General features: G+C 40.9%; 1 long non-coding RNA gene across 1 annotated transcript in view; it reads left to right on the plus strand.

Annotated features, from left to right (window-relative positions):
• LOC144767168 (uncharacterized) overlaps positions 1–27,974 on the plus strand; it is a 191,676-nt gene that overhangs the window by 66,426 nt on the left and 97,276 nt on the right. The window contains exon 2 of the long non-coding RNA XR_013598088.1: positions 25,902–26,219. This is a non-coding gene — a long non-coding RNA (uncharacterized LOC144767168). The remainder of the gene's footprint in view (positions 1–25,901; positions 26,220–27,974) is intronic.

Genomic DNA, 27,974 nt, shown 5'->3' on the forward strand with positions numbered 1-27,974 from the left:
TGGAGGAGCTTGCTGGACAGGAACAGGAAGTTGGAGACTGGGGCACTTCCTTCACCCCACCCCTATGGGAGGAGCTTGCTGGACAGGAACAGGAAGTTGGAGACTGGGCCACTTCCTTTACTAATTTTTGTACTTTCGCTAGTGCGAGATTGTTCCTGCCCGCGCCGCGGACCGCGAGCAGCGCGAGCAGTGCGAACACAAACAAAAAATCCGCTTCGCGCGGATTTGCGTATTCTCGCCGCATCTGCGAGAGTTCGCGGATTGCGGATTCTCCGAAAATACAAAAAATCCGCGAGCGTAACGGATTTTACGCCCATGCTTACTTTAATGACAGACCTCACCAACATAGAAAACACATACAATGATACTCTGCTGAGATTTTAACTGCAACATTTGCACACTGTGTTGACTTAAATGATTTTTTGCTGGGGACTGTTTACTAATTTTGATCTGGGGCACAATAAAACTAACCCTGGGCGTAGTTCTCGTAGTAGCGCTAAGCGTAGCTACGCAAAGTGCACTTCGTACTACACGAGCTACGCGTAGCTACGCGAACTGCGTAGTGCACTGTGCAAAATGCTGTTTGCACTGATTGCACAGTGCCGGATGCTTGTCCGCACTGTGCAATCAGTGCAAACCGCATCTTGCACAGTGCAAACTGTCGTTTTCTGCTGCTCAAGTAGATTTCTACTCGAGCTGCAGCTTTCTCAATGCGGGCTAGTAGTTTCTCATCGTGAGTGGTAGCGAGCATATGCGACCACTCGCATTGAGAAACCTGACCTCCCCAAGTTGAGAATCTCGCTGGAAGGTTTATTTTCCACGCTCTCGATCGCCAACTTGATGTTGCTGATCTCGAACGAGGAAAAAGTCTCACCCGATTGTCATTTTGCTTGCTCGTGGTCGCCAACTTGACGCTGAGGACCGCGAGCAAGCAAGAAATGGCTGGTATGCTACGCTTGTTTGCACTGTGCTACATGTAATTCGCGTAGTGCAAAGTAGTGCAAACTTTGCAAACTACGCTACGCTCGTGTAGTACTTCGCCCAGGGTTAATTAAAACATGCATCACTCTCTGTTGGATAGACCCGCTCTTAAAATTGGCACAAGTGCTAAATTTTGTTAGCTGGACACATGATGAAAATCTGGGACTGTCTTGGCAAATTTGGGGCATCGAGTCACTTTTATTAAGCCAGAGGACATTTTCTGAAGTGATCATTTAAACTAAGGCCTGGCACATAAAGCAAGCATTACCCCAGTGAAGACCCCCGGAGCAAGGTCACAAAGATGGCCACTGAAGTCTGTATGCTCCGAAAACTGAGCAACCCAAAGAGAAGGTGGGTGCTGAATCTGTACGCCAAAGAAGCACCAGTCGAGAAGCGAGGAAGGAAGGATCAGTGAGCGTTAAGGTAGAACAGTGCCAAAAGGGGTCATGGCCTTATATCTCGGCCAGCGGATGAGCATGGTTCGAATCAGCCCGCAGCAAAGAATGAACAATTACAGATAAAACAATTCCCTCCACCTCCGCCCCTCCACCGTGGCCTGGCAGACGAGAATGCCCCTCTTCGTAACAATTGATGCATAAGTCATCGCCGAGAGACTATTGTGACTGGTTTGGCCGAACGGGGCTTGCGCAGAATTTAAGCGCTAGTGATCTTAAGTGGCCAAGGAGCAAAGGTGGGCTGACAGATTACAACAATAAGTCCATTTGGTGTACTTAACGAATATGGGGCATAGTGCAATGGGTCCAGTGACTTATAATGAAGACAGCCCAAGTAATAGTGGGAAAGACATTTGGCCCTCTGGTCATAATTGGAAAGAAGCAGTACCCCTAAGGTCAGAGAAAGAGCTTTGTTGCTTAATTCATAAAGAAAATTATCCTTGCAAACACAAACCGAGCACACTTAGTGGAGCAGACATGTGATGTACAGTTGTTTAATCTGAAGTACTGGCCAAAGGACGGCAGTGAGATGGTACAAGTTGGATTCAGGGCTGGTTTTGTGCAAAAGAAGAGTGTGTGCACCTGAATTGAAAGGGTGCCCCCCTTAACTATTGAGCAATGGTAAAGAGAGCTAAACCTCAGTAAGGGGTGGGGGTGACACTAAGGGGCCCATTAGGATGTAGGGAGGATCGCCACCGATGGCGGTGGCGATCCGCCCTACATCCTTCCCCGCCCGCCACCCATTTACCCCCCGCCATATTATGGCGGGGGTACCGCAGCGGACGGGAAGACCGTCTGCATATTTTCCGCCCGGTCGACAAGTGGACCGGGCGGAAAAGGGTTTAATATGGTGGCGGTGTCTGCTAGATTCCGCCATCCATATTAGCATGGGGGCGGAAACATGCCTTTCCGTGGTGGCACCGCATGCGGAATTCTCTTATGGGGACCCATTGCGGGCCTGCAGGGTATTGGAGGGGTGGGGGGGCACATGGGGGGTACCTATGGTACCCCCCTGCATTGTCATGGACATGGTGGCAGGCACCTCGCGGTGCCTGTCAGCTTCTGCATGACAATGCACGCAGTGCATTCCCAGCATTGTACCACAATGCTGGGAATGGAGGATGCCACCGCCACGGTGGTGATGGCATCCTAATCGCCGGTGCGGGACCAAGGCACCACTGGCGGTCGGTCCCAGCACCGCTAGGGTGGAGGGCAGGCGGAAGTCCCCCCTCCATCCTAATGGCCCCCTAGGGCTGCAGCAAGTCACACACAGAGCTTGAGTTCTTTTAAAGGGGGCGCTGCAAAGAAGCAATAACCCCTTGGCAGTGTGGCAAATAAGAGCAATCCAAGAATTCAGAATTAAGGCACACCCTCCCCCCCCCGTCACAAACTGGCTGAAAAAGGGCATCTGTTAACACAGCAGGTTCTGGGCTGCCAAGTGTGGCAGGGCCAGCTGGAAAAGAAAAGGATGGGTTAGCTTCCAAAGCAGACATGGCACTAAAACACAAGGCTGACTAGAGGCTGGAGAAAATGGACAAGCTGATTGTTAGTGAATTCAGCCAAAATCTATAGGGAGGGTTACCCAGGGATAATCAACGCCACAGACACACCGGAAGTGGTCCAAATTCACAGCGAGGAATATTTTTTAATGTTGCTTCACAATTTTATTAAATATGATTAAAATGTATAATCGCCTGCAAGCTGAACTGCTCGCTCTAATAAGTCTTTGGCTATTCAAGCAGCGGCTCTTATGCTATGACGGTGGAGCGTTGACCACCCCACGCGCAGGACTTACAAAATTGTGAAAAATAAAACAATAATTAAACGGGTTTAAAAACTGTTTTATCATCGTTTTACTTTTCTTGCTCCACATCTTGGGGGCAGGGCGAGAGGGATGAAAGGCTGGCACATGCTCCCAGTCTGTCCTGGAGCACAGATCATCAGTGCTCAGACCAATCCTGAAGCTGCTGTCATTCATGAGAGTAGCTTCAGGATTATCCGCAGGGCAGGCTGGGAGCCTGTGCCTGCCGCAGAGGACAGGAGAGGAGCAGAAGAGGGCAATGTGATGCGGGAGGGCGTCAGGTAAGTTATTTTTTTTTCTATTTGTCTCCGTCATCGCCCATTCCCCCACCTCCCCGGCCCCCTCTGCTGCATGCCTCTTTTTCCTGACACGAGCCGCTCCTGTTCAATTACACAACTTGTTGTGGCAATTGTGTTGTTTGGTGAAATGGGGTTCATGGCTAAATCGGGCTTGAGTGGTCTGGTTTTAAATATGATGGAACTTTGCACGACGGTTGTGGTACATGCTGTACCCGTTCTGTGTGTGGAGAAGCGTGCATCACTACTATCTGTGGTTCTGTGTGTTTGATGGTTATTCACAGTGCTGTTGCAGCTCTCTACTATACCCAGGGCCACTGAAATTATGTGCCAATAGAGAAACTGATTAAGCAGCATGTCAGCTAAATTATGCATCAATAAAAGGAAAATCATGCAGCATAATGTGGCACATTCTGTGGCAGGATCAATTTTTTGCTCTTCCGCCATTTTGCCACTCTTTAATACTATTTGTGTAAACATTTCACCTCTTTGATACCAGTTTAAATCAGAATACTTCAGTCAACTGAAAGGTAACCAGTTATTCTTTGCAAAGTGTCGGCCAATACGCAGTACCAGATGAGATATTTCTTTTACCAACTTTTGCATTATTTAAGCCAGAAAGTTTTTTTCCTTACTGAAATTTGCAACATATGCAGCGCATGGTGGATTATATGGACTTTGAGTCACTCTCCTGCTTCTCCTTGCTCTTTACTCCCTATTCCCCCTGGGAGGCTCAGGATTTTAGCGCCGGGACACCCCTTCGGGGGTAGCTGCGCGCTCTATAAACTACATAAAATAAAAATGAATAAATAAATATGGCAGCTGCTGTAAATCCATAATAATTATGTGAAAACACCTTGACTGCTGAGGCCCTACCTATGCTTTTTCTAGGGAAAATGAAACTGCTGTTGTTGTCCATTCTGTAGCTTTTGACGAAGCTTAATTAAATCCCATTCACTACATTCAAGCCAAAACAAAATTAGTTGAGTTGCAAATGGTGCTTGAAACGCATGTTTTTGTTGTACCTATGGTTTCCATATTTGTAAACAGGACATCTTATAGCCTCATAGCCCACTGCTGAGGGTTATACCAGTTGTTGAAGACCCTGAACCCTTGTTATAGGCCTGTGTCGCAGGCAAGGGCCTATAACAAGAGTCTTAAACAAGTGATATAGGCAGAAGGGCTTTAATGCTATTAGAGCATTCCACCCACTAAGAATAGAATGTTCCAAATTAAAAAGGGAGAACCATGAAAACAAATCTTGGAATGTTGGCGCTCCGAGCTTATATCAGGCATTACAAGGCTGGAGCTACTTCATTGTCTTCAATGGAACTCTCAACGTTCCAGTGTTCAAACATAGGTTAATAGCCCGCTGTAGCGGGCTATACTGGCCATTAATGGCCCTCTCCCAGCCTTTAACAATGAGCGGGCCTTTAATGGCCAATATAGCCCTGCTACAGCAGGATCTAAAGCTATGAGAACATTCCACCCCATTAGAGCAGAATGTCTTAACTGGTAAAACAAAGGCCTCACATAGCGCAAGGGTGTTAAAATCCTCTTGAGTTCTGTTATGCCTTTGTTCACAGCTGTTGCTGTAAATATTCTACAGCTACCATCCGCGTGCGGAGCCACAGTTGTTAGCTTTTGAACATTCCAATGTTCTAATACAAGGTTACTCACACTGGAAGAGGAAGTATGAGCACTCCACATCTGAGGGATGCCGATAATCAGGGTCATGTGATTTGTGTTCACAAAAGATGGCCCTGCACCCTTCAGATATTCAACATGTTATTTAAGTATTGTTGACAAGGATCATATTGCATACAATTCAACAATCGTTAACAATTTTCCCAAGAAAAAGTAAATGGAAGTTGAAATCAGTTCTTTATTCAATTTTCTGTTTAAAATGGATAGTTAACGTGTTTCGTCCGTTACCGGACTTCTTCAGGGCTTTATTGACATCATGACTGTCGTATTTCAAATTTTTTAGATGCTGGAAAATAGTCAATCAATTTTAAGATAAGTGGTCAATAAGTATACAAAGGAAAAATAAAGTTCAGGTACGGTCTCTCAAATAAAGTGTAAATCCTGGATGGTGTGGAGTCTTGACTCAGGGACCAACTCGGGTAGCACAATGAGCCACATAACACGCTTCAGATAGAACATTGTTTAATTGTATGCAATATGGTCCTTGTCAAGAATACTTAAATAACATGTTGAATATCTGAAGGGTACAGGGCCATCTTTTGTGAATATTGTTGAGGGGATAGGGTTTTGTCACCTTTTCCCTCTTATGGTATGTATAGGGATTGCGTTCCTGGCCATTAGCACCTTCTTTTGCTATTCATACTTCATAGTTCATACTGGAACTTCAGTACCGGTGCAGTCAGATTAGCCTTGATCCCTAATCTCTGTTGCTGTCATGTGATTTGTGTAATGCAAGCAAAATATTGTGAAAATCCCGTTTAGTTGGTCACCAATATTTCATGTAACTTTTGTTTTGCTGTTACTTAAAGTTTTTTCACTCAATGTTCACCTGCAAGAGATTGGTTTGAGCAGAAAATGTCTTGCTGGAACTGAGAAACTGGCTGTGTACCATAGTTACGTGTGCTGCACTGTCATAATCCACTGTGAGACTTTAGAATCTGTATGAAAAATACTTTATGTGTGTATCTTGTGCAACTTTTACATTGAAGCTACGATCCTACACCAGTGGACACCGAGAAACTCTTTTGGTGCCAGAGTTAGAACCACTGAGGTCCTACTCCCTTTCATAATTTTGGGATCAGCAACCCAGTAGTTCTGCAACTTGCCAAGAGAAAACCTGCTTGTGTCTCCCTTGAGGGAAGGACTGATAAGGACAGATCCTGGAGGTGCCCTTGCATGAGGAAGATGCTGCCTATAAAAGAACAGAGGGGCATATTATCAAGAACGGCGTTAAAATTATCGCTGCTTTAGCGGCAGGAAACCGCTGCTAAAGCAGCGACAATGGGCTTAATATTATGCCCTTGAGAATTCCAAAAGAAGCCCATGTTGACAACAGAACATGGGCTTCTATGGGAATTCACAAGAGCATATTTCCTGCCGCTAAAGCGGCGATAATTTTAACGCCGTTTCTTGATAATATGCCCCCGAATCACTAAGAGCTAGGGCAGGAAGACTTGAAACTTGCTTGCTACGGCCCCAGGTGAAGATCTGCACTGCTAGAAAGTGAGGTGGTGCCTTATAGCCCTGATGCCCCCGCTGCAATCCCAAGGAACAAGGGCACCTAATACTCATGAATAAGTACTTATGAGGATTGAGGCCACACCCTGTGTTTTCCCTGCAAGAAAGCTGTATTGTCTGTGCCAGCTTGGCATTGCAAACATTGTGACTGCAGTTTGTGTAATACGTAAAGCACCTTGAGAGTCTTGCCGCTCAACAATATCAGTTGTGGTGATTGGTGGTGACCTTTGTTTTCATAGGACCGTCTACCACGATTCAGAGTGGTTTCTTCTCTTTGTTTGGGTGGTGAAAACTTGACCTGGGTCTGAGGATGATCCCCCCCTCCCAGCAGACACTCACCTTACTACAGCTGAATGCAGAGTAAAGCATCCTTCTCCCTTCTCAAGTGGCTGCGATGCTCCACCCTCCTTCAACGAGAGAATGCACATGCATACTGGAGGCCAGGAGAGTGCTGACCGGGCCTCGGAAGATTCAGCGCAAACCTGCTTGGTGGGCTGTGTGGAGGGAAAAACACCTTGAGCTGGTGCCACTTTTCACCTACAACATCAGTCACATCACACCAGCCGCGGTCGGCAGTAGAGTTCCTGCAGGGCGGTGACGTGGAGAGGGGGAAGGGCAGGGTGGGGGGTAGTAATGTATGGATTACGGAGTTTAACAGGTAAGTAAACATATAAATAAATAAAACGAATTTCGTTGCGCGCACTGCATTACCAAATGCGATGCAGTGCGCCCCACAAAATTCGTTTTATTTATTTATATGTTTACTTGCCTGTTAAACTTCGTAATCCATACATTACTACCCCCCACCCTGACCCTCCGCCTCCCCACGTCACCGCCCTGCAGGAACTCCTACTGCCGACCGCGGCTGCATCACACAACCTGCACTGATTAAACGCTAAAAAGATCTCAAGTAAGGTACAGTAAGATACAATGCCAAGCTGGGATATAGGGGGTGAGGACTGTTGTGGGAGACACTGCATCTGGACAACTATCATCCTTTTAGGAGGGACTTTAAAGGGATCTCAAACTGATGTCATTATTCTTATTCCCCGCAAGGTAAAGTATTGGAATTTGCTCTCACTGGAGCAGTTTAAGCAGCATTCACTGCTCTAACAAATGAAAAGAGATAACCTTGTCATTCTATATTAGAACACTGCCCTCTGGCTTTTATGTGTAATACTAAATCTAGTGGAAGAGGTAAAGTAAGTTTCTGTTACGTAAATCATTGGATGGACAAAAATGTATTAGAACATTGGAATGTGGAGCACTCCATTCAATACAATGGAGTGCCCAGAGCTTCTAAGGGCCTGTATTAGCCCGCAAAGCAGCATTCCAATGTTGTTTTACAAAGGCCTCTCGGCGCCTAAGCGGGTTTAAACCCCCTTGAACTCCGAGAGTCCTTTGTTTTATTTGTTATAACATTCTGCCCTCTCGTGGCAGAATTTTCTAGTAGCCTTATACAGGGCATACCGGCCATTAAAGTCCTGCTCACTTGTTGAAGGCCCTCGCCTTCGGCTTGGGCCTTTAACGCTGGTGCAGGCCTTTAATGGCCGGTATAGCCCACTGCTGCAGGCAATAGGTTATATTAGAACATTGGAATGTTGGACGCTCTACTGAAGACAATGAAGTGGCTTAATGGCTGGTATAAGCCTTCTGCTCAAACATTCAAATGTCTTTTTTTAATTCCTTTTTAATTTAGTACATTTTACCCTCAGTCGGTTTAATGTTCTTATAGCCTTGTACCCCTTCTGCCTTGGGCTATACTGGTTGTTAAAGGCCCTCCCCCTCGTTATAGCCCCTCAACTGCAGCTTAGGCCTATGACCCTTGTTCAGGGCCTTTAACATCTGGTATAGCTCTGGGCAGCAGTCTATAAGGCTATATTGATCACTGTTAACTGTTTCGAGTTTTAAGTATCTAACCCAACACCAGCCTCCTTACTAAGTATTGGCACCCTGAGGGTCAAGTCCTTACTCCTCATTAGTTGGTTTAGGGGTCAATAATAAGTTAGACACCAGGAAACGACCCCAACGACTCTTGAATTAGTTCCTGCATTCATGTGCAAATACTGCCAAAGTGCATTTCATGTACACTCATAATTTTTGCAAAAAGGGTACTATTGTATCTGGAAATTAATCAATTCACCCCCGCTAAACACAATTAGGGAGTTATGGAGTAGACCAGAGTCCAAAGAGGCTTAAAGACTCTGAATCACAGGAGGTGTGAATGACACACCCCTTGGAGGGGTTGAACACTCACAGGCTTACATCATTAATTTTTAAACTGTCAGTGCAATGCTGGGTGAAAAGTGCCAATTTGAGACTCTAATTTGAGACTCTGAATCAAGTAGGAAGTTCAGAGTCATACAAGCACCGACATATGTGGGACATGGCCTTGGCCTTATCTAGTTAAGTCAGTGGCAGAAAGCTCCCTTAAAGTGCTATGGTACAGGAGTACCAGAATATGCCTAAACACCGCAAATATTGCCCTTTCGTTAAACAAATGGGGGTGCCAAAACAGAAACCTGAAATCTTGGCTGTCGTTCCAAAGATACAACATCTATCTACTGAAAAGTTTTGATAAAGACCACTAACTGAAATGCAAATTATTCAGCTTAGCAGCTAAATGTGCAATGATTAAAGTAAAAATTCAAAGCTGAATGACACATATTTAAAATGTGCAAAGTGTAATTGGCAGTCATAACCATTTGTATAGGTCATAGAAATGTTAAGAAGTGAACCTAATACTGCTGAAATGTGCACAATGTAATTTAAAAACGTGACCTTAAAGTGGCATGCTTATAAATTTCCACTTGACTGCAAAATGTTCTGGTTTGACAACTATATTACTTTTCATAGGCAACATTTTATTTGCTATGACAAACACTTCCTATTTTCTCATGTCTCATATAATGCTTGAATAGAGTAGTTGTACATTATAAACAATAATTCCTGTTTGTGTAAATGGAATGCATTACCTAACAGTGGCTTTGCAAGTTAAGGTTTCTCGTCTTTAGTATATACTTAATTATACATGCAGTGAAACATTTAATATTTAGAAGGCCAAACTGCATTCGATACCTAAGAAAACCGACACAACTTAACTACTGAAGAATGTCTGTAGCTAACTTTGTGATAAAGCTTTACAAGCTGCATGTTATTTTGTGGGAAAGGAAGAGCTGAGCCTGCTCACTGACAAGTGCTGCCAGTTGATTGGTCCAGAGAGGAAGAAGCCTGCTACAATGTCTACAACATGTTTTTCATATCTTGTATATTAGTGCGTGCTTCTAGTTGAATTTAGATTGCCTTTTCTCCACTCCTTACTCACCTTCCTAGACTGACGGTTGTGGCTATTGCTGCTTATATTCAATATACTTTATTTTGATGCTTTATTTTACAGATTGCTACTGCAACTGTATGATCATTTGCTCGTATTATTGAGACTCAGCTGAGTTTCATGAACCACTCTTCATCGGAAGTTCTGCTGCTTTAATTTAGTTTTGAGCTTCATGCTCTTTGAATCTCACGCTTTCTCTTTCCACTGGAACTCTTCATGAGTTTGAACAAACATAAGCAGGAGTAGTTCAAATAAAGATTATATTCTTCTCAATAGAATCAACACCAGTGTCTCCTCGAAGCCACTCCAGGCTCAGAAAGCATTTAACTGTAAGACCAGGAGCGCTCTGAGAATTACCAGAGCAAGTGAAATATAAGAACTCAGAACCTATACGAACACAAAATTCCAGCCCCCTAACACATCTTCCCCCTTTAAACGAACACAATTCAACATAAAAGCATGCCCAAAAATAATATAACATAACATGTGTATTTTTAAAGCGCACATTCACCCCTGACGGGGCATCGTGGCGCTGAATAACAGATGTTTATTGTTACCCAACTCAATGGTACTCAATTTATCAACCTCAGATGGATGAAAGGCTGAGTGAACCCACGGGATTTGAATCTGTGACCATGAGGTCAAACACAGGCCCCTGAATGGGATGCATTAGTCCACTGAGCCACAAGCCAAATGATAAAACAAAAACAATCAACACAACAAATACCCTAGCCCACTAAAGTTACCAAAAGAACAACAACAAAAACCCTCATTACACTTCATAATCGCTCAGATATTTCAGCATTCACACAAACTTTCTAGGCTTATAAACCTGGCTAGTGACGTTATGACGAACACACTCTCAGACGGATCACTGACAGAATATCGAAGGTCAAAATATCGACCTACAAAAATATCGCAGCAAGAATATCAAAGTCATGAATATCGACATCCTATCTACATTGTGGTAAGTACAAAAATATCGGAAAATATTGTTGGCAAAAATATCGTTGTTAAAAATATCAAAGAATGTACAATAAAGTAAATACATATAATTAAAATAATTTTTTTTTTAAATGTACAAAAATTATACATTATATATATAATCTATAAATACATTTAATATATGCATATAATATAATATATAATATATAATATATACACTTACTTATTAATATGTATACATAATTATTTTAATAACTTTATTATTAAATTTTTTGTAGAAATTATAAATACATCTAGAGACATAAAACAATAATATAAATAAAAATGTAATACTTATATGTAACAAATTAGAAAAATATATATTTTAATCTTTTTAAAATGTATTATATACTACATTATCTAAAATAATAAAAACAATATTAGCTAGCGGAGGGAATAAAATTACTATTCCAACTCCAAACAGTGCAAAAGTTGGGTAAATGTTGGATAGCGTAGGGGTAAAAATTACTATTCCCACTCCAGTGAGTGCAACAGTAGGGAAAGTGTTGGATCATGTAGAGGTAAAATTTACTATTCCCACTCCAGTGAGTGCAACAGTAGGGAAAGTGTGGGATAGCGTAGGGGTAAAAATGACTATTCCCACTCCAGACCGTGCAACAGTAGGGAAAGTGTGGGATATCGTAGGGGTAAACATTAGTATTCCCACCACAGTGAGTGCAACAGTAGGGAAAGTGATGGATAGCGTAGGGGTAAAAATTACTATTCCCACTCCAGAGAGAGCAACAGTAGGGAAAGTGTTGGATAGCGGAGGGGTAAAACTGACTATTCCCACTCCAGTGAGTGCAACGGTAGGGAAAGTGTTGGATAGAGTAGGGGTTACAAATAACATATTTTAATTAAAATAATAATTAATACATCTAGACACATAAAACAATAAAATAAATAAAAATAACAAATTAAAAAATAGATATATTTGTAATCTTTTTTAAAATTAATTATATACTAGATTATCTAAAATAATACAAAAAATATTAGATAGTGGAGAGAATAATATTACTATTCCTACTCCAAACAGTGCAACAGTAGGGTAAATGTTGGATGGCATAAGTGTTAAAGTAGGGAAGGTGTTGGATAGCGTAGGGGTAAAAATTACCATTCCCACTCCAATGAGTGCAACAGTAGGGAAAGTGTTGGATAGCGTACTGGTAAAAGTTAATATTCCCACTCCAGTGAGTGCAACAGTAGGGAAAGTGTTGGATAGCATAGGGGTAAAAATTACTATTCCCACTCCAGAGAGTGCAACAGTAAGGAAAGTGTTGGATGGCGTAGGGGTAAAAATTACTATTCCCACTCCAGACCGTGCAACAGTAGGGAAAGTGTGGGATATCGTAGGGGTAAACATTAGTATTCCCACCACAGTGAGTGCAACAGTAGGGAAAGTGATGGATAGCGTAGGGGTAAAAATTACTATTCCCACTCCAGAGAGAGCAACAGTAGGGAAAGTGTTGGATAGCGGAGGGGTAAAACTGACTATTCCCACTCCAGTGAGTGCAACGGTAGGAAAGTGTTGGATAGAGTAGGGGTTACAAATAACATATTTTAATTAAAATAATAATTAATACATCTAGACACATAAAACAATAAAATAAAATAAATAAAAATAACAAATTAAAAAATAGATATATTTTTAATCTTTTTTAAAATTAATTATATACTAGATTATCTAAAATAATAAAAATAATATTACTATTCCAACTCCAAACAGTACAACAGTAGGGTAAATGTTGGATGGCATAAGTGTTAAAGTAGGGAAGGTGTTGGATAGCGTAGGGGTAAAAATTACCATTCCCACTCCAATGAGTGCAACAGTAGGGAAAGTGTTGGATAGCGTACTGGTAAAAGTTAATATTCCCACTCCAGTGAGTGCAACAGTAGGGAAAGTGTTGGATAGCATAGGGGTAAAAATTACTATTCCCACTCCAGAGAGTGCAACAGTAAGGAAAGTGTTGGATGGCGTAGGGGTAAAAATTACTATTCCCAATCCAGTGAGTGCAACAGTAGGGAAAGTGTTGGATCGCGTAGAGGTAAAATTACTATTCCCACTCCAGTGAGTGCCACAGTAGGGAAAGTGTTGGATGGCATAGGGGTAAAAATTCCTATTCCCACTCCAGAGAGTGCAACAGTAAGGAAAGTGTTGGATAGCGTTGTGGTAAAAGTTACTATTCCCACTCCAGAACATGCAACAGTAGGTAAAAGTGTGGGATAGCTTAGGGGTTTAGTATTCCCACTCCAGTGAGAAACAGTAGGGAAAGTGTTGGATAGCGTAGGGGTAATAATTACTAGTCCCTCTCCAGTGTGTGCAACAGTAGGGAAAGTGTTGGATATCGTAGGGGTAAAAATTACTATTCCCACTCCAGTGAGTGCAACAGTACGGAAAGTGTTGAATAGCGTAGGGGTAAAAATTACTATTCCCACTCCAGAGAGTGCAACAGTAGGAAAAGTGTTGGATAGAGTGGGGGTAAAAATTACTATTCCCACTCCAGTGAGTGCAACAGTAGGGAAAGTGTTGGATAGCATAGGGTAAAGATTACTATTTCCACTCCCGAGAGTGCAACAGTAGGGAAAGTGTTGGATAGCGTAGGGGTTAAAAATAACATATTTATAATTAAAATAATTATTAATACGTCTAGACACCTAAAACAATAATATAAATAAAAATTAAATAAATATATGTAACAAATTAAAAAAAAAATATATTTTTAATCTTTTTTTCAAATTAATTATATACTAGATTATCTAAAATAATACAAAAAATATTAGATAGTGGAGGGAATAATATTACTATTCCAACTCCAAACAGTGCAACAGTAGGGTAAATGTTGGATGGTGTAGGTGTTAAAATGACTATTCCCACTCCAATGAGTGTAACAGTAGGGAAGGTGTTGGATAGCGTAGGGGTAAAAATTACTATTCCCACTCCAGTGAGTGCATCAGTAGGGAAAGTGTTGGATCATGTAGAGGTAAAATTTACTATTCCCACTCCAGTGAGTGCAACAGTAGGGAAAGTATGGGATAGCGTAGGGGTAACAATTACTATTCCCACTCCAGACCGTGCAACAGTAGGGAAAGTGTGGGATATCGTAGGGGTAAACATTAGTATTCCCACCACAGTGAGTGCAAAAGTAGGGAAAGTGATGGATAGCGTAGGGGTAAAAATTACTATTCCCACTCCAGAGAGAGCAACAGTAGGGAAAGTGTTGGATAGCGGAGGGGTAAAACTGACTATTCCCACTCCAGTGAGTGCAACGGTAGGGAAAGTGTTGGATAGAGTAGGGGTTACAAATAACATATTTTAATTAAAATAATAATTAATACATCTAGACACATAAAACAATAAAATAAAATAAATAAAAATAACAAATTAAAAAATAGATATATTTTTAATCTTTTTTAAAATTAATTATATACTAGATTATCTAAAATAATACAAAAAATATTAGATAGTGGAGAGAATAATATTACTATTCCAACTCCAAACAGTGCAACCGTAGGGTAAATGTTGCATGGCATAAGTGTTAAAGTAGGGAAGGTGTTGGATAGCATAGGGGTAAAAATTACCATTCCCACTCCAATGAGTGCAACAGTAGGGAAAGTGTTGGATAGCGTACTGGTAAAAGTTAATATTCCCACTCCAGTGAGTGCAACAGTAGGGAAAGTGTTGGATAGCATAGGGGTAAAAATTACTATTCCCACTCCAGAGAGTGCAACAGTAAGGAAAGTGTTGGATAGCGTAGGGGTAAAAATTACTATTCCCAATCCAGTGAGTGCAACAGTAGGGAAAGTGTTGGATCGCGTAGAGGTAAAATTACTATTCCCACTCCAGTGAGTGCCACAGTAGGGAAAGTGTTGGATAGCATAGGGGTAAAAATTGCTATTCCCACTCCAGAGAGTGCAACAGTAAGGAAAGTGTTGGATAGCGTTGTGGTAAAAGTTACTATTCCCACTCCAGAACATGCAACAGTAGGTAAAAGTGTGGGATAGCTTAGGGGTTTAGTATTCCCACTCCAGTGAGAAACAGTAGGGAAAGTGTTGGATAGCGTAGGGGTAATAATTACTAGTCCCTCTCCAGTGTGTGCAACAGTAGGGAAAGTGTTGGATATCGTAGGGGTAAAAATTACTATTCCCACTCCAGTGAGTGCAACAGTACGGAAAGGTGTTGGATAGCGTAGGGGTAAAAATTACCATTCCCACTCCAATGAGTGCAACAGTAGGGAAAGTGTTGGATAGCGTACTGGTAAAAGTTAATATTCCCACTCCAGTGAGTGCAACAGTAGGGAAAGTGTTGGATAGCATAGGGGTAAAAATTACTATTCCCACTCCAGAGAGTGCAACAGTAAGGAAAGTGTTGGATAGCGTAGGGGTAAAAATTACTATTCCCAATCCAGTGAGTGCAACAGTAGGGAAAGTGTTGGATCGCGTAGAGGTAAAATTACTATTCCCACTCCAGTGAGTGCCACAGTAGGGAAAGTGTTGGATAGCATAGGGGTAAAAATTGCTATTCCCACTCCAGAGAGTGCAACAGTAAGGAAAGTGTTGGATAGCGTTGTGGTAAAAGTTACTATTCCCACTCCAGAACATGCAACAGTAGGTAAAAGTGTGGGATAGCTTAGGGGTTTAGTATTCCCACTCCAGTGAGAAACAGTAGGGAAAGTGTTGGATAGCGTAGGGGTAATAATTACTAGTCCCTCTCCAGTGTGTGCAACAGTAGGGAAAGTGTTGGATATCGTAGGGGTAAAAATTACTATTCCCACTCCAGTGAGTGCAACAGTACGGAAAGTGTTGAATAGCGTAGGGGTAAAAATTACTATTCCCACTCCAGAGAGTGCAACAGTAGGAAAAGTGTTGGATAGAGTGGGGGTAAAAATTACTATTCCCACTCCAGTGAGTGCAACAGTAGGGAAAGTGTTGGATAGCATAGGGTAAAGATTACTATTTCCACTCCCGAGAGTGCAACAGTAGGGAAAGTGTTGGATAGCGTAGGGGTTAAAAATAACATATTTATAATTAAAATAATTATTAATACGTCTAGACACCTAAAACAATAATATAAATAAAAATTAAATAAATATATGTAACAAATTAAAAAATATATATATTTTTAATCTTTTTTTCAAATTAATTATATACTAGATTATCTAAAATAATACAAAAAATATTAGATAGTGGAGGGAATAATATTACTATTCCAACTCCAAACACTGCAACAGTAGGGTAAATGTTGGATGGTGTAGGTGTTAAAATGACTATTCCCACTCCAATGAGTGTAACAGTAGGGAAGGTGTTGGATAGCGTAGGGGTAAAAATTACCATTCCCACTCCAATGAGTGCAACAGTAGGGAAAGTGTTGGATAGCGTAGTGGTAAAAATTTAAACTCCCACTCCAGTGAGTGCAACAGTAGGGAAAGTGTTGGATAGTGTAGGGGTAAAAATTACTATTCCCACTCCAGGGAGTGCAACAGTAAGGAAAGTTTTGGATAGCGTTGGGGTAAAAATTACTATTCCCAATCCAGTGAGTGCAACAGTAGGGAAGGTGTTGGATAGCGTAGGGGTAAAAATTACCATTCCCACTCCAATGAGTGCAACAGTAGGGAAAGTGTTGGATAGCGTAGTGGTAAAAATTTAAACTCCCACTCCAGTGAGTGCAACAGTAGGGAAAGTGTTGGATAGTGTAGGGGTAAAAATTACTATTCCCACTCCAGGGAGTGCAACAGTAAGGAAAGTTTTGGATAGCGTTGGGGTAAAAATTACTATTCCCAATCCAGTGAGTGCAACAGTAGGGAAAGTGTTGGATCGCGTAGAGGTAAAATTACTATTCCCACTCCAGAGAGTGCAACAGTAAGGAAAGTGTTGGATAGCGTTGTGGTAAAAGTTACTATTCCCACTCCAGACCGTGCAACAGTAGGGAAAGTGTTGGATAGTGTAGGGGTAAAAATTACTATTCCCACTCCAGAGAGTGCAACAGTAGGGAAAGTGTTGGATAGAGTGGGGGTAAAAATTACTATTCCCACTCCAGTGAGTGCAACAGTACGGAAAGTGTTGGATAGCGTAGGGGTAAAGATTACTTTTCCCACTCCAGTGAGTGCAACAGTAGGGAATGTGTTGGATAGCGGAGGGATAAAAATTACTATTCCCACTCCAGTGAGTGCAACCGTGGGGAAAGTGTTGGGTAGCGTAGGGGTTAAAAATAACATACTTATAAGTAAAATATTTTTTTTAATAAGTAATGTTTTAATTACTTAATAACAATAAATTAATTGTCAATACCAATAAATAATTGATGGAAATTAATTACCAAGTAATAATTAATTAACAATAAGTTAGTGATAAATACCAATAATTAATAATTATTAAAAATTATTTACCAAAGAAAAATTAATTAACAATAAATTCGTTTTCAAAACCAAAAAACAATAACTGGTAAAAAGTAATTACCAATTAATATTTAATTAACAAAAAAATTATGATACATTCCAAAAATAATAATTGCTAAAAATTAATTGCCAATTAACAATTAATGAACAATACATTAAGGGACACATCAGCCGCCCGCCATCCTGTCGTAACAAGGGGCCGCCCGCCATAAGGGCAGGGGCCCCGTATGTGCCATTAGGATGCACCCGACAAGGTGGCGGGCGCATCCTGCATCCCTAACATTGTGGCGGGCGGTGCACTCAGCACCGCCCGCCACAAAGCCAGGGAGCCTGCCACGTTGTGCATATAACTGCAGGGGGTACCATAGGTACCCATCCTGTGCACCCTCCACCCCCCCCCGAAGTCCCTGGGGGCCCGCAACGGGCTCCCAAAGCAGACTCCGCATGCCTTTATTGCCGCCACGGAAAGGCATCTGCTGAGACACATTCTAATATGGCTGGCGGTGTCAATTAGACACCACCACCATATAGAACCCTTTTCCACCCGGTCGACATGTGAACTGGGCGGAAAAGCGGCGGACCCCCCCCAGCCATTATAATATGGCGGGGGTCATTTCTGCACGGATGGTGGGTGGATCGCTCCCGCCGGGCCAGCGTTGGCTACCGCCGGCCCAGCGGGGGCGATCCGCCCACCATCCTAATGGGGCCCTAAGTTTCAATACCAAAAAATAATTCTTATTTTAAAAAAATCCAATTCATAATTGATAAAAAATAATGTAAATATCAATACCCAAAAATAACATCAATAATTACTTAATTAGAATTAAATTACTTCCCACCCTTTTCCCCTATAAACACACAACCCACTCCAATAATAAATTAATACACTTAATCTAATTATCAAATAATGAATTAATAAAAATAATTAACAATTAATACACATTAATTAACAATTAATAATTAATTAAAAATACATTAATTATCAATATCAATTAATAAATAAAGATATTTACTTAATTACAATTAAATTACTTCCCACCCTATTCCCCTATAAACCAACAATCCACTACAGAACTAAAACGCAAAATGTAATTACAAATAATTAATAATTCCAAAAAATGATTAATTAATTTACTATAATTAAATTACTTCCCACCCTATTCCCCTATAAACCCACAACCTGCGGCAGTACTAAAATGCATAATTTAATTAAAAATAATTAATAATTCCTAAAAATTATTAATTAATTTACTATTATTAAATTACTTCACACCCTATTCCCCTATAAACCCACAACCTGCTACAGTACTAAAACACATAATTTACTTTAAAAAAACATTACTAGCTTCTAAAAATGTTATACATATATTTAAAAACAAGTACAATACTTAACAAAAAATATATAACAAATAATTTTAAAATATATAATAAAATGCATAACACTAATATAAATATTGATATTAGTAACCGATTTTTTTGCTATCGATATTACTAACATCGATATTAACAAAAACAATATTTCTTACCTTCAGGTCAATATTCTGGTTGTCGATATTCTTGATTTCGATATTCTGTCTCTACGATATTGGCAACTCGATATTTCTGTAGGTCGATATTTAAAAGTCGATATTTAGACTGTGTACCCTCTCAGACAGGACTACTAATGTCATTGGCATTTAGATCAGTTGTAACAAGATCCTGCATTCCCATATCATCTGCTTGTACATTTGAGCCTTTATCCTGTCAAAAAAATTGAACTTCGCCCGTACCCCGGGACACCCAACCATCATGATCACCAGCTCCAGCCTCAAACCTGCTTGTGACTCCATCAAAAGAAAATGTTCCCGCAGCGGGGGCACCTTATTACAACTCAATCCGCACCCGAGATCACAAGGAGAAACCACCCAAACGGGATATGTACTAGTCCTTATCTAAGCTGTTACTCACAAAAGAAACATAACAGAAAGAGCTCTGTAACTAGTATAAAGAAAGGAGTTTAAGTGCACTATCCATACTAAGAAAGATCTTCTCTTTAAGGACGAGAACCCTCACTCACCGACCAGGGGTATATTTGTTGTTAACCTTTAGTGCTCTGAATTTTTAAACCTGCCCCAGGATGCCGTCCAATAAATTTATTTGGTTTCCTGAAGACAGTTTTAACTTCTTCACAAACAAAAAACTTTTTTTCATTTTGTTCTGCCCCTCCCTCACAAAGACTTGTGGTCCCCTCTAGTTAAAACACCTCAGCTCCTCTTCAAAACATTTTTTGGGAGAGTTAAAGCCCACACTTTGGACCTTGTGGCCCAAGTGTGAGGCGGGAACCCTATGAGGAACCATGTCACCTTCGGTTGAGTGAAGGTTCTCGCCTTTAAAGAGAAGATCTTTCTTATTTCCGATAGTACACTTAATCCCTTTTTGTATACTAGTTACAGAGCTCTTTCTGTAATATATTTCTTTTAGGGCATACTTTTTGTGAGTAACACCTTATCACAACTCTCAGACCGAACATCTTCCTCAGCAACTTTGGGTACGTCTCTCATGTTCAACCACTACCCATTGTCAACCTTGACAGAATGTTTAGAAACACAAACCACATTGGTATCAGGATAGTACTTTGATCCAGTCTTTCTCATACTTTGGGGCCTCCTAACTCTGACTCTCTCACCCACACGAAATTGTACATCCTACACTCTTTTGAGAACATTATATCTTGCTTTGCTCACAGCCTGAGATTCCTCCACTCTTGCTCTTAATTAATTAAGATTCAGGATCCCCTCCTGCACCCTTGGAGACAACTCATTGAACTATTATTTTACCGCAAAACCCGGAACACAGGGGTTGCTTGCCTGTACTCGTGTGCAGCAAACAAGGAGACATTTCTTTTGGAAAATGGTGAATAAACACTGAGGATATTGAGAGTAACCCTAATTTTGGCATGGTGACGGCGGCGTTGTATATTTGGTTCCCAGACTGCAGGGAGTCTGATTTAGATACGAGAAAAGTGGGCATGATCTGAATGGGCGGATTGGGACAAAGTGAAGCCAGAGTGATTATTTTGAAAGATTCCACTGGAGTTGTACTGAGAATTTAAGCTACTTTATGACTAACAGGCTCATGGACAAGAACACTGAGATAGCGGTGCATTAATTCTTCAGTGAGGCTCCTATCAGAGAAATATTAAACCCTGACGAAGCCGTAGATTTACCCTAACACTGCGAAACGCGTTGGCACGAGGGATTGGATTTTGATGGAATTAAAGAAGAAAATAACAAGAGCCCAATCGACTTGTTTGCTGATTTTTTTGACAATTCTGAAAACTGAACTTTAAAATTGCATGCGTGCTCCAAAAACATTGTCTAACTGTTGTTCAATCTAAGATTGAGTTAAAGGAAGAAGGGTGTTCCCTTCCCCCTCTTTTGGATGCATGCGACTTATTATTTACTAAGGACTAATTGTGTAGATAACTATATGAGCGCCAATATCTCCTATACACCCAAATGCATTTATGACAACTCATTGAAGGAATGTCTCCCCTTCAATAGCACAAATGGAGTATCCCCAGTTGTAGGATGTGGTGTGTTATAACCCCAAACCCTCTCGGCAACAGCATCCTGAACCAGCAATACTGCAGTATTAGCCAACTGTATGGTCTCTTTGAACATTAATTTTACTCTCTCAATCGAATCATTCCCTTGCGGGCTGTACAATGCAGTTGTCAAATGCTTAACACCTAAGTTCCTCAGGAATTCAACCATGCAAACACATTGCACCCCATTATCAGTGACTAGGAGCCCAGGAATACCCACACCATGAAATTTCTTCTTCAAAAAGCTAAACTTTCTGTATTGTGTTCCCTCAAAAACTTGTAAGAAATCCATTTGGAATGAAAATCCACAGCAATCAACATGTAACTTTTCCCATCACTCAATCCACCAATGGGCCCAATAAAATCCATTCCCGCTTTCTCCCAAGGTTGGTCAGGAAAATGTACGGGACACAATGGTACATTATGGGTGCTCACAATCTTATCCACTTGACGACATTCACCACAACTCTTGACAGTAACCTTCACCACATTATTCATCCCTGGCCAGCAGTAAAACAAGCACAACCTTTTCCTACTGCAAGTGATACCCACATGTCCCCTGTGAGCTAGTCTCACCAATCTACCCCTCAAACTATTTGGCGGGATTAAGTTTGTCTCTCTCATCACCAGCTCATCCTCTACACTCAATTCTTCTTTTATCTTGAAATATGGTTTCAACATACCTTCCCTGGGCCAACATTTGCAGGTCTACTTCTTAAGTGCTACCCAACACCTGACTCTGCACACAAACTCCTTCCAGCGCTGCCGTGAATAACCTCTTCATGCACAGTCAACCCATCCTCTAGGCCAATTACAATTTCACTCTTTATTTCCTGCTGGCTGGATGGGGTGGGACATCTTGAAAGAAAATCCACCCTACAATTCTTTCCTCCCACAACATGTTTGGTTCTAATATTAAAATTATACTACTAGGACAAAAGTTGAGTATTAATGAAAGTTTTGTCATTCTAAAGATATACCAATGGCTTATGATCAGTATCGTGTACACCACACACAAGCCAAGGCCTCTCTGTCAATGGGGCTGTAGTTCTTCTCAGTCATAGAAAGACACCTGGATGCAAAGGCAGTCATGTTTTACTTGCCTTCCACCATGTGCCTAAAAATTGCTCCTATTCCCTCTCCCCTGGCATCCACTGTTACACTAGGGACCATCATCTTTAAAAGGCTGCAAGGCGGGAGCATTTATGATCAAGTACTTAAGCATTTGAAATTCTTCTCTTGCGCCTCCTCCCAAACACATTTTGCCCCACTCCTCATCAGCCTTTGCAGAGGCTCTGCCTGAAGTGCAAAATTCTGCACAAAGAGGGAGTAATACACGCATAGCTCTAGGAACGATCTCAACTGGTCCTTATCAGATGCTGATGAGCACTTGTCAATTGCCGACAAGAGATCCTACTTGTGCAATAACACCTGAGCTGAGAATTGTGTCTCAAGTACCCCAACTCTTCAGTCAATAAATGTGCACTTTTCCTTTTTCACTGTAACACCAGGGTCCTCAAGAATACTCAAAATTGAATCAAGCTTGATCAAATGTGCCTGGACAGAATCAGAACATATCAGGATGTCATCCTGATATGCTAACACAACACTCTCTTCCCCCAACAAGTGGTACATTAGCTTTTGAAAAACAGACGTTGCAGATGCTAATCCAAACAGCATCTTCAAGAAGCAAAAGGCACCTAATGGGAATGAGCTCGACCTGATGGTAAGCAGCTCTGAGGTCAATGGTGGAAAAAACTCTCATTCACCCCAACTGTTCTGACATTTCCTGGATCCTTGGTAAAAGGAAACAATCCACATGTATGTTCTTTTTCTGAGATCTCCAATCCATTCAAAGCCTGAGGCCACCCGTATTTTTAATTGCCTCCACTATGGGAGACACCCAGTGAGATGAGTCTACGGGTTCAAAGACCCCTTCCACACAAAGCTTGTGCAAATGTTCTTTTAGCCTCCCCCTGACACTCAACTGAACATTGCGCACTTTATGCACCACAGAGATAGCTTCAGGCTTAAGAATGATCTTATGTTTGTCTTACTTCACCATACCAATCTATCTTTAAAAATGGCTTTATGTTTTTCAAGGACATTAGGCAAGGAGTTTACTTCCACTTCAATTATTTTCACCAGCGTAATAGGCTGGCCAGTTTCAGGTCTGAGTACCATGCCAAACCTTCCCTGGTCCCGCTAACTTAGGATATTATATTCTCTTTTAGCTACAAACATCTTCATACATATCGTTTTATGCTCATAACTGACTTGTTCATGAAAGTAACCCAACATGTCAATTTCTTGCTTCCCAAAGGCTATTGCACGAATATCAGGAGGCAACAAATTGACATTTCCCCACTTCATGTGGTATAGATTATCAGACACAATGTTGATGGGTTACTCTGAATCCACTTTAACCAGCATTTCAACCTCACCAATTACCAATATCTAAAACAGTCTGCGTTTTTGGAGTGGATAACATTAACAGATAATTTACGTTTATTTTTGAAGTATTTCTCATCAACATCGTTAAGCATCTGTGGTTCCTGTTCAGTTTCTATTCGCATAACGTTTTGTGCATTCTTGCATACACGAGCGAAATTACCTGTCTTCTTCACTATTCTTTATATGCTAATATGGATGCCCCTAGAAATTTCCAGAGATTTATACAATGTGGGATTCCTGCAACACAAAATCCTTTCTTGAATTTTGCTGTCATATACTATATAAAAATTCACACTTGCATGCTAGCAACCTCAACCGTGTCACAAAACTATCAATAGATTCGTGTTGGAACTATTTCCTTGTAAAAAACAAAATCTATTTCACTCAACAATGATGCTAGGATTATCCTTAAAATGATTCTCTAGTCCCTTCACTGACTCTGTGAACATGTTCCATTGAACCGATGATGGGGATTGCAATTGCGGTTGATGGTCAAATATTATTTGTCATTCTACACCAAGACAATTGTACAAAATTGCTTTCTTCCTGGCTGCTGAAAAGTTCAGACATCAGTACATAGTTCTTAAGTGATCTGTACTGTAGTGTAGTTCCTATATTCCCAATAGGCTCTGTGCATTGGAATAATATATCTTATAGATTTGACGTAGGACTGAGGTCAACTAGGTCTCTATCGAATATACTAAACTTAATTGTGTGTGTGCCAGCTAACTCAGAGGTCACTAGAAACTTTCTTGAATACACAAGAAGGGATTTGTTTCTGACAACCACATAAACATGACAACTTTGTTTCCCAAGAATAAGAATATATCTCTCAGATTTGCGGAAACAAAAGATAAGTATTTCACTCAGTCAATCGTGCATGCTTTGTTTCTACAGAGTTGCAGAGAAATAGTGAGACGGGCGTTTTCAATAAAAATAGTTTATTGAACAGTCTTCTTTCTCATGCAAGAGAGGTAAACTGTTACAATCGTTGTGCAGACTGCAAAGTATAATGCGTACAGCGTAAACAGTAATATGAAATAATACTGTAAGAGCATTATATGGTTTCTAAGCCATATAAAAATACATAACTGACATTGACTAAAATACTCAACTGGTGCTTCTAAAATACACCTACCCCAAAGTACCTAACCTAAGTCTAATACGAGGGAAGAAGTAAGTATTGTGTAGCATAGATTTAGTTTTTGCCAAGAATCTACCAAAGGTTTCTCTAGGTTCTAATCAGCTCCATACCTTGGTTAGAATGAAGGAGGTCTGGTATCTCTGTCTCGGGACTCGATTTCCCAACACCCCGCAAGGGGAGCCGGAAACACTGGAGCTGGATTCTCGGCAGGAGAAGGGCAGCTTCCTGATCAATGCGTCAGCTGGAGAGTCGGCTTCCTTCTGCACTTGCTGTAGCAAGCTGCGTCGGGCAAGTAGGTCTTCAAACTGCTCCGAACCACCGTATCCTGCTGGAGCAAGTGAAGGTATATTTATACCTTGAAGGTGTTTAGGAATGCCATAGTTTGACATAAAGTCGGGCATATGAACGTCAGGAAAGAGTTATTGGACAAATCAATATTCAGGCAAGGGGATGTCCCTGACTGCTTAAGCTGGTTTTCCAAGAATTTGTTGTGACTTTTGGTACGTGTGGAAGTAGCCATACCTGTATTTGGGTAGCATGTGCTATGCCTAAATAAGGGCTTGATTTATATGCCTATATAAGGGCAATGTGAATTGTACCTATATATGGGCATGAATTGGGAAAATTCACTCGGAGGTTAAAACACCACACAACACCCACACAACACCCACTCCACTTTCTTATGTACGACATTACTAAGTTCTAAACACATAGAAACATATCTAAACATGATGTGTTAAAACCCACCCAAAATATATAAAAATGCATTGGTACTGGTTGTACACGAAAAGCATTTGTGCTGTATGTATTTAAAGCAATGTTTCATTCAAAGCATATAGATGACATTTGAAAATGCTATCCGAATGAATCACGAAAACACATTTATGAAATGGCTCTTAATTACAGAAGAAAAAGTTGAGACCATTCCATGGCAGATTGTATAAACTGTTTGATTGTGGACAAGGTTAAATATTGTCTCTTGCAAGTTTTCAAAGAATTCTAGTTCTCTATGAATAGTTCTACTTTAAGCAGATTACTTTGTGCCAAAAAATGAAAAAATACAAATTTGGAAAAACAAAAGTTTGATAATTAAAAAAAATAGAGTTCCAAAGTTAGGAATTTGTTTTGAAAAATGAAAGTCGATTTCAGAGTCTCTCAGAACACTGCATGCCAAATCAAAAGTCAGTGTTATTGTTTGGAGAAAACCTCAAGTATTCTAAGTCTTTAAAGACTTTGTCTACCATTGTAGGTGAAAGTTGGATTACCTCGTTAAGAAGATTAATCGCACATAGATGTGAAGCATCACCATCAGCGCTGGTCGCATTAGCAATGTTCGAATTGGATGGTACCTGTGTGACGCTTTCCTCTCGTACCTCACCGTCAGCATATTGTGTCTGTGAGATCTCAATGAATGCCGTCATCAGGATTGGTAGCCCCTGGGGACAACACAGTGCATGAGCCGTCACTGGTCCAAGCAAAGTATCAACATCCGTTGGCAGGACTGATGGGAGTGTGAGACAGATGTCTAACATGCATTCTTCTCCACATAGCAGGCATCGTAGAACAGGTAAGATGCAATCTTGCCAGATTGGACTGATTGACATAAACCATGTGGTATTCAATTCTCTTAAAGGAGTTATTCCCAAAATTTGGACTATGCGCTAACGACACTTCATCGCCAGTAGAGTATTTACCACGGTGATCTGGGTGTCTGCTGTGGATTGGCTTGGCATATCAAAGCAGTAGGAGCAAAAATAGCATCCCTGCAGCGAGTCCCAAAATGAGAGGCAATCCGCCAAACATAGAGTGCACAAAGTTTGGAAATATGCCTAGGACTGCTTCAAAAGGTGCTAACAGTCCCCAAAAAATTTACAATACCACTTGTATCAGACATGTTCAAGATACGATCTAACATTTCTGCGAAATGTACAGGGCATTTTGTAGTTAAGAAGGTGTGTATCCCTTCAGAAGTCCTTGCGACTTGCAGATCATAGATCTCTTCGGCCAAGGTCAGTGTCTCAGTTTTCTGTAAAAGAATGGCTTTCATTCTGCTTAAAGTATCAATTTGTATAGAAGAGATGTTCAGTGAAGGTCATAACAGCGACTCCCGGTCTGTCTTGGTTTTTGGAAACAATCCTTGCATACAGCATGTGACCCTGGCTGACACAGTTACGAGATAGGCTAAACCTGGCAACATGCCACAGCAGCTGTGATCATTCAACATGATGTAACTTCCATTAGAATGTTGCCTCAAAATTGGATCAATCACTGCAGCTGGTGAACCTTGCAGGTGACAGGATAAATTGTTAGAGGAACCATCGCAGGCCCCATATAAATGAATACCCTGACAAAGGAGAGAGCCGCTTAGTGCATTTTCACAATTTTTACCACTAAGAAACCCTTCTTTTCCCCCAATCCAAAATTTGTGTGTATGGTAATTCCCAGTATGTCTTGATGTATTCTTTACCCAACCTATCATATATGCCTGCTGGTATATGTTTTAAGCATTAATGATAATGGAAAATTGTAACCGGCAGAATGATTGTTCCGTGCATTATCCATTCTATAGCTGGCTTTTCAGTGACAGTAAATGGCAATCTTTCCAGTTTTTCAATGCTCAGCACCGTATAGTCTGCTCCCCTCTGTGCCAGTTTGATCTGTTTATCAGTGAGATTGAATTCTAAAAACAGTGATGTGGTATTGATTAAACCCCAAGGCACATAGCCTGACCGAAGGTTTTGTAACGTCCAGCCTAATAGCATTATAGAACGTAATTGCGACTGACCATGTTGTAACATGACCAAGTCCTGTTCCATTATGTCTATGGTAAAGGATACTATGCTGTCCAAAGGATATATCCTGGACGACAAAGTTGTTAACCCATTGTCAACTACAGAGAGAGATTTCTCTAAATTAATACGATACATTTCTCGTATTCGTTCTGCAGTCTCTGCTTGCGTAATCTTCCATGCTTCATTATAAGCAGCATAGATACCGGCGTATATAAAACATTTATGACGCGGTTTAGTAGGTCCTTGTAAGAAGTCCCTCAGATCAGCGCCATCTTTAAGTAAAGATAAGTGTTGTTTTACTTCCTTTAGTGTAGACTTGTAGCCATTCAAGGCACGGTTTCCCTACACTGTATGTTGTTACTATTCCTGGATGCTGTCTCTGAACACATCTTGGATCTGGCCTAGTGAATGTGAACCCTTGTGTTTTATTTAGGAATCTATCTTGACAGTTGTTTGTGTCTGTGGGCCAGATTAACCATTTTTTCCGATCTGGATCTGTTCTGCTGTGAAGCAAAATAGTATTTACGTCG

Source organism: Lissotriton helveticus, chromosome 7 (genome assembly GCF_964261635.1).
Source record: "Lissotriton helveticus chromosome 7, aLisHel1.1, whole genome shotgun sequence".
NCBI lineage: Eukaryota > Metazoa > Chordata > Amphibia > Caudata > Salamandridae > Lissotriton > Lissotriton helveticus.